Here is an 18,163-nt window from a genome sequence, read left to right as displayed (position 1 = left end):
GTGAGTTTTGAGTGAAATCCAATCGCTAGAAGTATGGAATACACCAACCACTCCAATTAGGAAACGAACTGCCGTTGAACTTGGATTGTCCAATTTGGAACACCTATTGTTTTGGGATCGAGCCCAAAACTTGGGCAACATCATAATATGGTGGGAGGAGTCATTTGGGGAATTTTGAGTGAAATCCAATCGCTAGAAGTATGGAATACACCAACCACTCCAATTAGGAACGAACTGCCGTTGAACTTGAATTGTCCAATTTCTCACACCGATTGATTTCGGATCAAACCCCAAACTTGTGCAACATCATAATACGGTGGGAGGTGTCATTTGGTGAGTTTTGAGTGAAATCCAGTTGCTATAAGTGTGGAATACACCAACCACTCCAATTAGGAACGAACTGTCGTTGAACTTGGATTGTCCAATTTCTCACACCTATTGATTCCGGATGGAACCCCAAACTTGTGCAACATCATAATAGGGGGGGAGGAGTCATTTGGTGAGTTTTGAGTGAAATCCAATCGCTAGAAGCATGGAATACACCAACCACTCCAATTAGGAACGAACTGCCGTTGAACATAAATTGGCCAATTTCTCACACCTATTGATTTCGGATCGAGCCCAAAATTTGGGCAACATCATAATATGGTGGGAGGAGTCATTTGGTGAGTTTTGAGTGAAATCCAATCGCTAGAAGTATGGAATACACCAACCACTCCAATTAGGAACGAACTGCCGTTGAACTTGAATTGTCCAATTTCTCACACCTATTGATTTCGGATCGAGCCCAAAACTTGGGCAACATCATAATATTGTGGGAGGAGTCATTTGGTGAGTTTTGAGTGAAATCCAATCACTAGAAGTATGGAATACACCAACCACTCCAATTAGGAACGAACTGAAGTTGAAATTGAATTGTCCAATTTGGAACACCAATTGATTTCGGATCGAGCCCAAAACCTGGGCAACATCATAATATGGTGGGAGGAGTCATTTGGTGAGTTTTGAGTGAAATCCAATCGCTAGAAGTATGGAATACACCAACCACTCCAATTAGGAACGAACTGCCGTTGAACATGAACTGTCCAATTTCTCACACCTATTGATTTCGGATCGAGCCCAAAATTTCGGCAACATCATAATATGGTGGGAGGAGTGATTTGGTGAGTTTTGAGTGAAATCCAATCGCTAGAAGTATGGAATACACCAACCACTCCAATTAGGAACGAACTGAAGTTGAAATTGAATTGTCCAATTTGGAACACCAATTGATTTCGGATCGAGCCCAAAACCCGGGCAACATCATAATATGGTGGGAGGAGTCATTTGGTGAGTTTTGAGTCCAATCGCTAGAAGTATGGAATACACCAACCACTCCAATTAGGAACGAACTGCCGTTGAACTTGAACTGTCCAATTTCTCACACCTATTGATTTCGGATCGAGCCCAAAACCTGGGCAACATCATAATATGGTGGGAGGAGTCATTTGGTGAGTTTTGAGTGAAATCCAATCGCTAGAAGTATGGAATACACCAACCACTCCAATTAGGAACGAACTGCCGTTGAACATGAACTGTCCAATTTCTCACACCTATTGATTTCGGATCGAACCCCAAACTTGTGCAACATCATAATACGGTGGGAGGAGTCATTTGGGGTGTTTTGAGTGAAATCCAATCGCTAGAAGTATGGAATAGACCAACAACTCCAATTAGGAACGCACTGCCGTTGAACTTGGATTGTCCAATTTGGAACACCTATTGATTTCGGATCGAGCCCAAAACTTGGGCAACATCATAATCTGGTGGGAGGAGTCATTTGGTGAGTTTTGAGTGAAATCCAATTGCTATAAGTGTGGAATACACCAACCACTCCAATTAGGAACGAACTGCTTTTGAACTTGGATTGTCCAATTTCTCACACCTATCGATTCCGGAAGGAACCCCAAACTTGTACAACATCATAATATGGTGGGAGGAGTCATTTGGTGAGTTTTGGGTGAAATCCAATCGCTAGAAGTATGGAATACACCAACCACTCCAATTAGGAACGAACTGCCGTTGAACTTGAATTGTCCAATTTCTAACAACAATTGAGTTCGGATCGAGCCCAAAACTTGGGCAACATCACAATATGGTGGGAGGAGTCATGTGGTGAGTTTTGAGTGAAATCCAATCGCTAGAAGTATTGAATACACCAACCACTCCAATTAGGAACGAACTGCCGTTGAAGTTGGATTGTCCAATTTCTCACACCTATTGATTCCGGATGGAACCCCAAACTTGTGCAACATCATAATATGGGGGAAGGAGTCATTTGGTGAGTTTTGAGTGAAATCCAATCGCTAGAAGTATGGAATACACCAACCACTAAAATTAGGAACGAACTGCCGTTGAACTTAAATTGTCCAATTTCTCACACCTATTGATTTCGGATCGAGCCCAAAACTTGGGCAACATCATAATATGGTGGGAGGAGTCATTTGGTGAGTTTTGGGTGAAATCCAATCGCCAGAAGTATGGAATACTCCAACCACTCCAATTAGGAACGAACTGCCGTTGAACTTAAATTGTGCAATTTCTCACACCTATTGATTTCGGATCAAACCCCAAACTTGTGCAACATCATAATACGGTGGGAGGAGTCATTTGGAGAGTTTTGAGTGAAATCCAGTTGCTATAAGTGTGGAATACACCAACCACTCCAATTAGGAACGAACTGCCGTTGAACTTGAATTGTCCAATTTCTCACAATTATTGATTTCGGGTCGAGCCCAAAACTTGGGCAACATCATAATATGGAAGAAGTAGTCATTTGATGAGTTTTGAGGGAAATCCAATGGCTAGAAGTATCGAATACACCAACCACTCCAATTAGGAACGAATTGCCGTTGAACTTGAATTGTCGAATTTCACCAACCTATTGATTTCAGATCGGGCCCCAAAGTTGGGCAACATAATAATATGGTGGGAGGAGTCATTTGGTGAGTTTTGAGTGAAATCCAATCGCTAGAACTATGAATTACCCCAACCACTCCAATTAGGAACGAACTGCCGTTGAACTCGAATTGTCCAATTTCTCACACCTATAGATTTCGGATCGTGCCCAAAACTTGGGCAACATCATAATATGGTGGGAGGAGTCATTTGGTGGGTTTTGAGTGAAATCCAATCGCTAGAAGTACGGAATACACCAACCACTCCAATTAGGAATGAATTGCCGTTGAACTTGAATTCTCCAATTTCTCACACCTATTGATTTAGGATCGAGCCCGAAACTTTTGGCAAGATCATAATATGGTGGGAGGAGTCATTTGGTGCGTTTTGAGTGAAATCCAATCGCTAGAAGTATGGAATACACCAATCACTCCAATTAGGAACGAACTGTCGTTGAACTTGAATTGTCCAATTTCGAACACCCATTGATTTCGGATCGAACCCCAAACTTGTGCGACATCATAATATGGTGGGAGGAGTCATTTGGTGAGTTTTGAGTGAAATCCAATCGCTAGAAGTATGGAATACACCAACCACTCCAATTAGGAACGAACTGCCGTTGAACTTGAATTGTCCAATTTGGAACACCTATTGATTTCGGATCGAGCCCAAAACCTGGGCAACATCATAATATGGTGGGAGGTGTCATTTGGTGAGTTTTGAGTGAAATCCAATCGCTAGAAGTATGGAATACACCAACCACTCCAATTAGGAACGAACTGCCGTTGAACCTGAATTGTCCAATTTGGAACACCTATTGATTTCCGATCGAGCTCAAAACTTGGGCAACATCATAATATGGTGGGAGGAGTCATTCGGTGAGTTTTGAGTGAAATCCAATCGCTAGAAGTATGGAATACACCAACAACTCCAATTAGGAACGAACTGCTGTTGAACTTCAATTGTCCAATTTGGAACACCTATTGATTTCAGATTGAGCACAAAACTTGGGCAACATCATAATATGGTGGGAGGAGTCATTTGGTGAGTTTTTAGTGATATCCAATCGCTAGAAGTATGGAATACACCAACCACTCCAATTCGGAACGAACTGTCGTTGAACTTGAATTGTCCAATTTCTCACACCTATTGATTTCGGATCAAGCCCCAAACTTGGGCAACATCATGATATGGTGGGAGGAGTCATTTGGTGAGTTTTGAGTGAAATCCAATCGCTAGAAGTATGGAATACACCAACCACTCCAATTAGGAACGAACTGTCGTTGAACTTGTATTGTCCAATTTCTCACACCTATTGATTTCGGGTCGAGCCCCAAACTTGGGCAACATAATAATATGGTGGGAGGAGTCATTTGGTGAGTTTTGAGTGAAATCCAATCGCTAGAAGTATGGAATACACCAACCACTCCAATTAGGAACGAACAGCCGTTGAACTAGAATTGTCCAATTTCTCACACCGATTGATTTCGGATCAAACCCCAAACTTGTGCAACATCATAATACGGTGGGAGGAGTCATTTGGTGAGTTTTGAGTGAAATCCAGTTGCTATAAGTGTGGAATACACCAACCACTCCAATTAGGAACGAACTGCCGTTGAACTTGGATTGTCCAATTTCTCACACCTATTGATTCCGGATGGAACCCCAAATTTGTGCAACATCATAGTATGGGGGGAGGAGTCATTTGGTGAGTTTTGAGTGAAATCCAATCGCTAGAAGCATGGAATACACCAACCACTCCAATTAGGAATGAACTGCCGTTGAACATAAATTGTCCAATTTCTCCCACCTATTGATTTCGGATCGAGCCCAAAACTTGGGCAACATCATAATATTGTGGGAGGAGTCATTTGGTGAGTTTTGAGTGAAATCCAATCGCTAGAAGTATGGAATACACCAACCACTCTAATTAGGAACGAACTGCCGTTGAACTTGAATTGTCCAATTTGGAACACCTATTGATTTCGGATCGAGCCCAAAACCTGGGCAACATCATAATATGGTGGGAGGAGTCATTTGGTGAGTTTTGAGTGAAATCCAATCGCTAGAAGTATGAATACACCAACCACTCCAATTAGGAACGAACTGCCGTTGAACATGAATTGTCCAATTTCTCGCACCTATTGATTTCGGATCGAGCCCAAAACTTGGGTAACAACATAATATGGTGGGAGGAGTCATTTGGTGAATTTTGAGTGAAATCCAGTTGCTATAAGTGTGGAATACACCAACCACTCCAATTAGGAACGAACTGCCGTTGAACTTGGATTGTCCAATTTCTCACTCCTATTGATTCCGGATGGAACCCCAAACTTGTGCAACGTCATAATATGGGGGGAGGAGTCATTTGGTGAGTTTTGAGTGAAATCCAATCGCTAGAAGTATGGAATACACCAACCACTCCAAATAGGAACGAACTGCCGTTGAACTTAAATTGTCCAATTTCTCACACCAATTGATTTCGGATCGAGCCCAAAATTTGGGCAACATCACAATATGGTGGGAGGAGTCATTTGGTGAGTTTTGAGTGAAATCCAATCGCTAGAAGTATGGAATACACCAACCACTCCAATTAGGGACGAACTGCCGTTGAACTTGAATTGTCCAATTTCTCACACCTATTGATTTCGGATCGAGCCCAAAATTTCGGCAACATCATAATATGGTGGGAGGAGTCATTTGGTGAGTTTTGAGTGAAATCCAATCGCTAGAAGTATGGAATACACCAACCACTCCAATTCGGAACGAACTGTCGTTGAACTTGAATTGTCCAATTTCTCACACCTATTGATTTCGTATCAAGCCCCAAACTTGGGCAACATCATAATATGGTGGCAGGAGTCATTTGGTGAGTTTTAAGTGAAATCCAATCGCTAGAAGTATGGAATACACCAACCACTCCAATTAGGAACGAACTGCTGTTGAACTTGAATTGTCCAATTTCTCACACCTATTGATTCCGGATCGAGCCCAAAACTTGGGCATCAACACAATATGGTGGGAGGAGTCATTTGGTGAGTTTTGAGTGAAATCCAATTCCTATAAGTGTGGAATACACCAACCACTCCAATTAGTAACGAACTGCTGTTGAACTTGGATTGTCCAATTTCTCACACCTATTGATTCCGGATGGAACCCCAAACTTGTGCAACATCATAATATGGTGGGAGGAGTCATTTGGTAAGTTTTGAGTGAAATCCAATCGCTAGAAGTATGGAATACACCAACCACTCCAATTAGGAAGGAAATGCCGTTGAACTTGAATTGTCCAATTTGGAACACCTATTGTTTTGGGATCGAGCCCCAAACTTGGGCAACATCATAATATGGTGGGAGGAGTCATTTGGTGAGTTTTGAGTGATATCCAATCGCTAGAAGTATGGAATACACCAACCACTCCAATTACGGACGAACTGCCGTTGAACTTGAATTGTCCAATTTCTCACACCTATTGATTTCGGATCGAGCCCAAAATTTGGGCAACATCATAATATGGTGGGAGGAGTCATTTGGTGAGTTTTGAGTGAAATCCAATCGCTAGAAGTATGAAATACACCAACCACTCCCATTAGGAACGAACTGTCGTTGAACTTGAATTGTCCAATTTCTCACACCTATTGATTTCGGATCAAGCCCCAAACTTGGGCAACATCATAATATGGTGGGAGGAGTCATTTGCTGAGTTTTAAGTGAAATCCAATCGCTAGAAGTATGGAATACACCAACCACTCCAATTAGGAACGAACTGCCGTTGAACTTGAATTGTCCAATTTGGAACACCTATTGATTTCTGATCGAGCCCAAAACTTGGGCAACATCGTAATATGGTGGGAGGAGTCAATTGGTGAGTTTTGAGTGAAATCCAATCGCTAGAAGTATGGAATACACCAACCACTCCAATTAGGAACAAACTGCCGTTGAACTTGAATTGTCCAATTTGGAACACCTATTGATTTCGGATCGAGCCCAAAACTTAGGCAACATCATAATATGGTGGGAGGAGTCATTTGGTGAGTTTTGAGTGAAATCCAATCGCTAGAAGTATGGAATACACCAACCACTCCAATTAGGAACGAACTGTCGTTGAACTTGAATTGTCCAATTTCTCACACCTATTGAGTTCGGATCGAGCCCAAAACTTGGGCAACATCATAATATGGTGGGAGGAGTCATTTGGTGAGTTTTGCTTGAAATCCAATCGCTAGAAGTATGGAATACACCAACCACTCCAATCAGGAACGAACTGTCGTTGAACTTGAATTGTCCAATTTCTCACACCCATTGATTTCGGATGGAACCCCAAACTTGTACGACATCGTAATATGGTGGGAGGAGTCATTTGGTGAGTTTTGAGTGAAATCCAATCGCTAGAAGTATGGAATACACCAACCACTCCAATTAGGAACGAACTGTCGTTGAACTTGAATTGTCCAATTTCTCACACCTATTGATTTCGGATCGAGCCCCAAACTTGGGCAACATCATAATATGGTGGGAGGAGTCATTTGGTGAGTTTTGAGTGAAATCCAATCGCTAGAAGTATGGAATACACCAACCACTCCAATTAGGAACGAACTGCCGTTGAACTTGAATTGTCCAATTTGGAACACCTATTGATTTCGGATCGAGCCCAAAACTTGGGCAACAACATAATATGGTGGGAGGAGTCATATGGTGAGTTTTGAGTAAAATCGAATCGCTAGAAGTATGGAATACACCAACCACTCCAATTAGGAACGAACTGCCGTTGAACTTGAATTGTCCAATTTCTCACACCTATTGATTTCGGATCGAGCCCATAACTTGGGCAACAACATAATTTGGTGGGAGGAGTCATTTGGTGAGTTTTGAGTGAAATCCAATTGCTAGAAGTTTGGAATACACCAACCACTCCAATTAGGAACGAACTGCCGTTGAACTTGAATTGTCCAATTTGGAAGAACTATTGATTTTGGATCGAGCCCAAAACTTGGGCAACATCATAATATGGTGGGAGGAGTCATTTGGTGAATTTTGAGTGAAATCCAATCGCTAGAAGTATGGAATACACCAACAACTCCAGTTAGGAACGAACTGCCGTTGAACTTGAATTGTCCAATTTGGAACACCTATTGATTTCGGATCGAGCCCAAAACTTGGGCTACATCATAATATGGTGGGAGGAGTCATTTGGTGAGTTGTGAGTGAAATCCAATCGCTAGAAGCATGGAATACACCAACCACTCCAATTAGGAACGAACTGCCGTTGAACTTGAATTGTCCAATTTGGAACACCTATTGATTTCGGATCGAACCCAAAACTTGGGCAACATCATAATATGGTGGGAGGAGTCAATTGGTGAGTTTTGAGTGAAATCCAATCGCTAGAAGTATGGAATACACCAACCACTCCAATCAGGAAGGAACTGCCGTTGAACTTGAATTGTCCAATTTGGAACACCTATTGATTTCGGATCGAGCCCCAAACTTGGGCAACATCATAATATGGTGGGAGGAGTCATTTGGTGAGTTTTGAGTGAAATCCAATCGCTAGAAGTATGGAATACACCAACCACCCCAATTAGGAACGAACTGCCGTTGAACTTGAATTGTCCAATTTGGAACACCTATTGATTTTGGATCGAGCCCAAAACTTGGGCAACATCATAATATGGTGGGAGGAGTCATTTGGTGAATTTTGAGTGAAATCCGATCGCTAGAAGTATGGAATACACCAACCACTCCAATTAGGAACGAACTGCCGTTGAACTTGAATTGTCCAATTTGGAACACCTATTGATTTCGGATCGAGCCCAAAACTTGGGCAACATCATAATATGGTGGGAGGAGTCATTTGGTGAGTTTTGAGTGAAATCCAATCGCTAGAAGTATGGAATACACCAACCACTCCAATTAGGAACGAACTGTCGTTGAACTTGAATTGTCCAATTTCTCACACCTATTGAGTTCGGATCGAGCCCAAAACTTGGGCAACATCATAATATGGTGGGAGGAGTCATTTGGTGAGTTTTGAGTGAAATCTAATCGTTAGAAGTATGGAATACACCAACCACTCCAATTAGGAACGAACTGCCGTTGAACTTGAATTGTCCAATTTGGAACACCTATTGATTTCGGATCGAGCCCAAAACTTGGGCAACATCATAATATGGTGGGAGGAGTCATTTGGTGAGTTTTGAGTGAAATCCAATCGCTAGAAGTATGGAATACACCAACCACTCCAATTAGGAACGAACTGCCGTTGAACTTGAATTGTCCAATTTGGAACACCTATTGATTTCGGATCGAGCCCAAAACTTGGGCAACATCATAATATGGTGGGAGGAGTCATTTGGTGAGTTTTGAGTGAAATCCAATCGCTAGAAGTATGGAATACACCAACCACTCCAATTAGGAACGAAGTGCCGTTGAACTTGAATTGTCCAATTTCTCACACCTATTGATTTCGGTTCGATCCCCAAACTTGTGCAACATCATAATATGGTGGGAGGAGTCATTTGGTGAGTTTTGAGTGAAATCCAATCGCTAGAAGTATGGAATACACCAACCACTCCAATTAGGAATGAACTGCCGTTGAACTTGAATTGTCCAATTTGGAACACCTATTGATTTCGGATCGAGCCCAAAACTTGGGCAACATCATAATATGGTGGGAGGAGTCATATGTTGAGTTTTGAGTGAAATCGAATCGCTAGAAGTATGGAATACACCAATGTTGTTAATAATATGTTAACTCGCAATTGTACGGGGCAATTAGTAGTATAGCAAGACAAGTACGAGGTCGTACCCACGAAGACTGAGAAGTTCAAATTAGTTATGTACTTTAGATTACCAAATTCAAGAAGTTAGGAAGTTAAATCTAAAACAGAATTTAAAGCAAGAGTGAGTTTGAAAACAAATGCAGCAAGATTAAAATGAACTTTGAAGTGAGAATGCTTGTGATTATAGAAAGAAATGAACAAACTGAAATTGCAACGGAAAGCAAGTAAACAAAAGTAACAAAGGGTGGTTTTGAAAGTTAAAACACAGGTTTGGAGACTAGGGCATTCGATTCACCATAACAATTCAATTCTGGGTTATAAAGATTCAAGTAACAAGTCTAATTCATATTCAAAGATTGATTCTAGCTAAAGTATGATTAGGCCATGGTGTTTGGTCCTAACCTTGTGTTCCTAATTCCCTAATTTGATCATTTGTTGTCTAACCTAAAATTAAGCATTAGGAACCCATTAAGCATAGAAGAACATTTTAAACAACCAAGTATGTATCTAATCCCTGTTGTCGAATGTCCATACATACTCTTCCTATTCATAGTTCAATGGTGATCAATCATTCAAACAAGCATGTTAACTTATAAACATAATGAATAAGAACAGGAATCATGAATCAAACTTGAAACTCCAAAGTTATAAACCCAGAATATTCATGTTAGGTTACATCGAAGCCCTAGTTATGGATTTAGCTACTCATAATGGAAAAGAGACTTGAACAGAAATGAGAAAACATAATGAATGCAATAAGAGTAGAAAAACCCTTTTTCTGAAGTTCTTGTGGTGTCCAAGGCTTCTCCAAGTGCTTCTCCACTTCTAATGCTTCTCCAAGAGCTTCCCCACTTCTAGAAAGATGTATGAAGGATATGGAGGTGATTTGGGATGAGTTTGAGTGAGTGGTGATGGCTAAGGAAGATGAAATTCGTAGGGAAATGGAATAGAAGTTTGCTAGAGTTGTTTTGGTGATTGTTGGATTGTTTGGGATTGTGAGAGTGTTTGAGGATGGTTGGAGTGAATTGTGGGGGTTGTGAATCTCAGGATTTGTTGTGTCTTGAATGTGGAATGGATGTGGTATTTATAGGGAGAGGGGAGTGATAAATCTGAATTCAATATGGCTAATGCATACAACACTTGCATTATAAAAGATGAATTGGTTGATGCACTTCACTAATGCATACAACACTTGCATTATAAAATCTGAATTGGTTGATGCACTTCAGCAATAAATCCCACCAGCAGCCCTAGCTCATCTTCATGTCACCATGACCAAGCCTCCAACCAGCTACAATAGCTCATGCCTAGCTCACCATGACCAAGCTTCCAACCAGCTCATCCTGAGGTCAGCATGACCTACGGAACTGGACTGGCAGGGGGCTGTAGCCAAAATGAGTTTGTCTTTAAGCTCTTCTTCTCTTCATCCAAATTAGGCCTTAACATGCATGAATTGCATGAATTATGCTCTCTTGCTCTTTTGGCCTACAAAACACACAAAGGGAGGCAAATAACTCAAAATTATAAGAAACTAAGCAAAAGAAGTAAGTAAATTGGGCATGTATATGTATGAAATTATGAGCTTAACACACCCCCAAACTTAGATTTTGCTAGTCCTCGAGCAAAACAAAAGAGAAACAAAGATAAAAACAAAACAAGAAGTTAACTAGACCACTTTCGTAGGTAACTCGATTGCATTGAGCGTATGCAACAAGCCTTTAAACCTCTAGGCATCCCTAGTAGGAGGAGTTGTGTCTCCTGAGGGTTTAACAGATACGATACCCACAAACGTTTTTCTAACTCTACAAAACAAAATGGTTAGAAAAACAACTTTGAAATCAACTAATGAAAATGAAAGAAAGTTTTAGTCATACCTTCAACACCATAGAGTTGCCAAGATAGGTCATCAATCAGTGTGTACAAGTGGAAGCTATAGCTCAAAGGCACACAGTTTCAAAGCAAGCACACTCAAACCTTGAATAGAGAACATGCTTCGACTCTAATTCTCACAGATAACACTCAATCACTCAGAACCTATGTTTTAATTCTCTCAAGAAAGCATAAGTGAGTGTATGAAATAGAAGCACAAATTTGGTTAGATCTCATGAAAGGAATTAAATACTAAGAATAGAGATACACACATACTTACCAGCACCCATGAATACATCCTCAAAGATCAGCTAGGTCTTTCACAATGTTGTAATGAAAGGCTAAGGTTTAGGGGAAATGGAAGAATTGGAAGGAAAAACAAATAACTTAAGAACATACCAAGGTTGCATGCTTCATTAATCTGCAAGGCATCATTGATTTAGATTGGCATGGCAGCAAACTTCATGGTATCACCTGGCATGGACTTTATTTTTCACACTTAGATCAAATCGAAACACTTTCATCTTCGTTGATTTGATCTGCATCTTCATTAACTTCATTGCCCAGATTCACACCAAATTTCATTTAGGTACACGGCAGCAACTTCCTTGCATCAAACTTTATCTTGGCACACCTTGGTATATTTCTAAGTTATAGGGTATGGCTACAAGAGGTTAAGTATCTCAGATTGAGATACAAAGGTAGGGAAAATGATGAGGGTGATAAAAGAAAAGGCTTTGAGTGTTTGGCTTCAAGAGGGCTAATGGAACACACATATGGGTAGGGTGAAAAGAAAGCATAAAGAATGGTTATACACACATAGCCTAGCATCACTTCAATGAGTTCATTCATGAATGAGAGCAAGCATATGATATCTGCAAAAGAGAATCATCCTTAGTATTCGATCAAAATGAAATGATGAGATCAATTAGAGTGAATTGAAGAAAATAAGTATGGATGAGAAATAGAACACTTTAAACCCTCTCAAGAAAGCAATTAGGCTCGATATAGCTCACTAGGGTAGTCTCCACTATTTTCCTTCAAGAATTTGAGCATGGTACTTTAGCCACCAGAATTCTAAGAGCCAAAGCTTTGTGAAGTGCAAATTTCTGATATGAAAACCTCAATGGCAGCTCCATAGCATCGATTGTATGACATTTAGAAAAAAAAATTAGTGACAAATGAACGAAAATTGAAACACAAATGAATGAAATTTGAAAACCTTCCCCCTAGACCTGAATTAAACATTGTCCTCAATGTGAAAGCATACAAAAGATGATTGAGAACAAACAAATGATAAAGGGAAAAGTTTAGAAGAAGGTTTAGGAAAAATTTAAAAAAAAAAAAAAAAAAAAAAAAATGAATATATAAGCAACTCATGGATGACCAGTTAAGGGCCTCAGAAAACACAGCCAGGGGATCCGGGAAGGTTGGAGGGGTCACAATGGTCCCGCTTAAAACCCAAACTTCTTAGACACCGAAGGTGTCGCCTAAAGAACTCCTAGACACTGTATTGACGGAGGTGCTCACTGGGGTTACCAAAAGTTAGCTTATATGAATTTTTTTTATTATTTTTTTTTAATTTTTTTTAAATTTTTATATTTATTTATTTATAAAAAGGAACAGAAACTTAAAAATAAAAACAAAACAAGTAAAGAGAAAGGATTGAAATGCTTCCCCTTGATGCGATTAGGTCGATTGCTACCAAGCACCTTCTTCTTGAACACATGGGTTGCCTCCCAAGAAGCGTCTTAGTTACTGTCTTGGCAAGACATTGTGCAATCAGCAAAGTTGATGGTACGAAGGGAAGTTGATCTACCACATGGCCAGTTTGGATGCCAGCTGAAACTCCCTCATAGAATGGCTTTAAACGTTGTCCATTTACTTTGAAAGTCGAGCCATCTTTAGGGTTTTGAATCTCCACAGCTCCATAGGGAGAAACATTGACCACGGTGAATGGGCCTTGCCATCTAGACTTCAATTTTCCTGGAAAGAGACGCAAACGTGAGTTAAACAAAAGAACTGACATACCTTTGGAGAACTCTTTCCGTTGAATGTTTCTGTCATGGTAACTCTTGGTTCGTTCTTTGTAAAGCTTTGCATTCTCATAAGACTCATGTCTAATTTCTTCCAATTCATTGAGCTGAAACTTTCTTGCATGGCCTGCCTTGTCTAGATCAAAATTTAACTTCTTGATGGCCCAAAAAGCATTGTGTTCAAGCTCCATTGGCAGGTGACAAGCTTTCCCAAACACAAGACGATAAGGGCTCATTCCAATGGGAGTCTTATATGCAGTCCTATAAGCCCATAATGAATCATTGAGCTTAGCTGTTCATCAGGGAAAGTCTCATTCAAGGGTAGCACAGCTCCTCCTTTTTCTTCAACCACAATTCTGCTCAAATGATCAGCTACCACATTCTCACATCCCTTCTTATCTCGAATCTCCAAATCGAATTCTTGCAGCAAGAGAATCCATCTAATCAAGCGTGGTTTGGCATCCTTCTTAGTGAGCAAGTATCTAAGGGCTGCATGGTCAGAATAAACAATTACTTTAGAACCAACAAGGTAAGAACGAAATTTTTCTAAAGCAAAAACCACAGCAAGCAACTCCTTCTCTGTTGTGGAGTAGTTGATTTGAGCATCATTCAAGGTCCGGCTAGCATAATGAATCACATGGGGCAGCTTGTTCTTCTTTTGACCTAAAACTGCACCAATAGCAAAGTCAGAGGCATCACACATTATTTCAAATGGTAAAGACCAATCCGGAGCTATGATAATAGGGGCTGAAGTTAGCTCCCTCTTCAAGGTAGAAAAAGCTTCCATGCAAGCTTCATTAAACTCAAAAACAGCATCCTTAGCAAGGAGATTACACAATGGCCTTGTAATGCTTGAGAAATTTTTGATGAACCTTCTATAGAATCCAGCATGACCTAGAAAGCTTCTAATTCCTTTAACAGAGGTAGGGGGTGGAAGATTTGAGATGAGATCGATCTTGGCTTTATCCACTTCGATTCCCTTGCTTGAAATCACATGGCCTAGCACAATGCCTTGTCTCACCATGAAGTGACACTTCTCCCAATTCAAAATCAGATTTGTTTCCTGGCATCTTTTAAGCACTAGAGACAAGTGGTGAAGACAATTATCAAAAGAGGAACCAAAAACTGAAAAATCATCCATAAATACCTCAATGAATCGTTCCACCATATCTGAAAAGATTGACATCATGCATCTTTGGAAAGTTGCTGGGGCATTGCACAAACCGAATGGCATCCTTCTATAAGCAAACGTACCAAATGGGCATGTGAATGTGGTTTTCTCTTGGTCTTCCGGAGCAATGGGAATTTGATTATAACCTGAAAAACCATCAAGAAAACAATAGTAAGCATGGCCAGATAAACGTTCAAGCATTTGATCAATAAAAGGTAAGGGGAAATGATCTTTTCTAGTGGATGTGTTCAACTTCCTGTAATCAATGCAAACTCTCCAACCAGTGACAGTTCGTGTAGGAACTAGCTCATTCTTCTCATTCTTCACAACGGTGATTCCGGACTTCTTTGGAACAACTTGCACAGGGCTCACCCACTTAGAATCTGAAATTGGGTAGATGATTCCTACATCGAGTAGCTTTAAAACTTCAGCTCTAACCACCTCTTTCATGTTGGGATTTAGCCTCCTTTGGGCATCACGAGATGGTTTGCTGTCTTCTTCCATTAAAATCCGGTGCATGCACATGCTTGGACTAATTCCTTTGATGTCTGCTATGGTCCACCCAATGGCTGTTTTATGCTCTTTTAGAACTTTAATTAAGCTCTCTTCTTCATGTGAGGAGAGACCTGCAGCAATTATAACAGGGAGAGTTTCGTTAGCACCCAAATATGTATATTTAAGATTATTGGGAAGAGGTTTAAGTTCTAGCTTTGGTGGGATGACAATGGATGGCTCCAATTTCGTGGATGATGGTCCAAGAGGCTCGATTGGTGGCCTAAAGGATGGTGGGTATGGCGGAAACACTTCTAAGGCAGCCACCACTTCTTGGAACTCCGGTTCACAAAGATCTTCCTCTTCTTGTGTTAAGACAGCTTCTAGAGCATCATTAGACTTTCTCTGCAAAATTTTGGAAGAAACCTCATGATCCACAACATCAATTGAAAAGCAAGAATCAAGAGAGATAGAAGGTTGAGATAGAGCATTAAGCATTTTAAATTCAACAGTTTCACCCAAAACAGTCATGGAGAGGGTGCTATCTTTCACTTTGATGATTGTGTCTGCAGTGGCCATGAATGGTCTGCCTAGGAGAATGGGATCAACACGATCTCCATTTGGATTGTCTTCCATGTCCATCACTACAAAATCAGCAGGGAGAATTAGTGTATTAACTTGAACTAGAATATCTTCTACAATACCTTTTGGATATTTTATAGAATGATCAGCTAGTTCAAGTCGCATTGAAGTCTTCTTCATCCCTTCTAAGCCAAGCTCTTGATAAACTGAATATGGCAAAACATTTATGCTTGCTCCCAAGTCCAACATGGCTCTTCCAACCTTCTTGCCTCCAATGTTAATGGGAATGTCAAAGCTGCCAGGATCATCTAGTTTTGGTGGAAGCTTCCTTTGCAATACAGCACTTACATTCTGGTCGAGCTTTACTCCTTCATTTGGAGCGAAATTGAGCTTGTGAGTTTTCAAGTCCTTGATGAATTTTCCATATGCAGGAATCTGTTCAATAAGATCAAGCAAAGGCAAATTGATATTAACTTTACTCAAAATATCATAAATCTCTTTAAAAGCCTTATCTTGCTTTGCTTTCTTAAGACGGCCTGGAAATGGAATCTGTGGAACATATGGAGCGGGTGGCACGTATCTATCTTCTTGAAGATGTGGTGGCACAAATTTGTCATCCCTTTTATGCAATTGGAATTGATCGGATTTCTGAGAATCTGATTTGGCCTTAGGAACAGATTGAGAAGTTTTGAGTTGTTCTCCTTCCGTAGCCATGGTCTCCTCGTCTTTATCTTCTACAATCACAACATCATTTGAAAGATTAGAATCATCTTTATTATCAATGATCTTACCTGATCTGAGCACATGAATGGCCTTGGCTTCTGGGTTCTTTGGATTGATCTCAGTTTGGCTTGGCCATTTCCCAGGCACTCTTTGAGTTATTTCAGCAGCTATTTGGCCTAATTGGACTTCCAATTTGGAGATGGCAGCTTGTGTAGTTTGCTGAAAATTGGATTGGTTGATTGCCATCTGCTTCACTATATCTTCCAATGATGATGATGATTGTTGTGGCCTTTGGAATGAAGAGGGATTTGCTTGATTCTGGGTATTTCTCCATGAAAAGTTTGGATGATTCCTCCAACCTGGATTATAACTTTGAGAGTATGGATCATTTCTTGGACCTTGGTTGTAGGAATTTACCAACTTAGCTTGCTCTTGCACAAATTCTGGATATCCAGCCCCAAGTGGACAAGCTGTGGTAGCATGGTCATGAGATTCACAAATGCTACACACTTCCTTCGGAAGGCTTCTTGAGTTTAATGCAAGAAGAGCATCTAGCTTTTGTTCCAGTTTTGAAATCTGCACACTAGAAGCATCATTAGAACCACTAATAACACGTTTACCTCTTGTATCCGTATGTTGGGTCTCCATTGCTATCTCCTCAAAGAGTTCGTACGTTTCTTCTGGAGTTTTGGTTTTAAAAGAACCACCTGCAAAATTGGTGACTATATTATGACTCGAAGGGGTTAGTCCTTTATAAAACATACGCATTTGAAGCTTCAATGGAATCCCATGATGAGGACATTGGTTGAGCAACCCATTGAATTTCTCCCATGCTTCACAAAACGATTCATCATCTTGCTGTGCAAATAACAAGATCTTTTCCCTAAGCATGTCGGTCTTTTGCGTGGAGAAGTATTTTTCCAGGAACTTCTTTTGAATGGCAGACCATGTAGTGAGTGAACCAGGCTTCAAAGAATTCAACCAATACTTCGCCTTATCCTTTAAAGTGTATGGAAACACTCTCATTCGAAGTTGATCTTCTGTCACACCTGTCAAGGGAAAAGAACTCACAACATTAAAAATATCCTTTATATGAGTCAATGGATCTTCATTAGGTAAACCATAAAAGGAAGGCAGCATATTAAGATGAGAAGATTTAAGCTCATAATTTCGAGCTACAGTGGGCAGCAAAATGCTTGAAGGAGATGCTGGAATTGTTGGGATATCAAGTTCTCCCATGAACTCAATGGCAGCCATCATTTCTTCTTCTTCTTGGTCTGAACTTGCTTCCGAATTTGAAAGTGAAGAACCGGGAAGTTCAGTGTGGAGAGCAAGACTTGTAAATGTAGCAAGAGCTTGCTCTTTTGCAGTTGACAACTCCCTTTCTAGACGATTCTGAATTTCAGAGGTCACTCGTCTGGGTTGCAATGATGGTCCTGCGTTCAAAGATCTAGAACGTTGGAACGAAGACCTCACTTGTTCAAGTAATGGATTTTTAGACATAAACTACCTGAAACAGAAAATTAGATTAATTAGAAACACTAAAAAGAATAGGGTAACCTTGGGCACAT

General features: G+C 40.4%; 1 non-coding gene across 1 annotated transcript; it reads left to right on the top strand.

The window, feature by feature from the left end:
• Positions 1-17,376: 17,376 nt before the first annotated feature.
• LOC148294734 (small nucleolar RNA R71) lies at positions 17,377-17,483 on the top strand. The gene has a single exon (XR_015835615.1). It is a non-coding gene; the product is annotated as a small nucleolar RNA R71 (small nucleolar RNA).
• Positions 17,484-18,163: the final 680 nt, after the last annotated feature.

Source organism: Prunus avium, chromosome 4 (genome assembly GCF_965620075.1).
Source record: "Prunus avium chromosome 4, drPruAviu1.hap1.1, whole genome shotgun sequence".
NCBI lineage: Eukaryota > Viridiplantae > Streptophyta > Magnoliopsida > Rosales > Rosaceae > Prunus > Prunus avium.
Note: the sequence above shows the minus strand (reverse complement) of the source record. Positions and strands in the feature narration are given on the sequence as shown.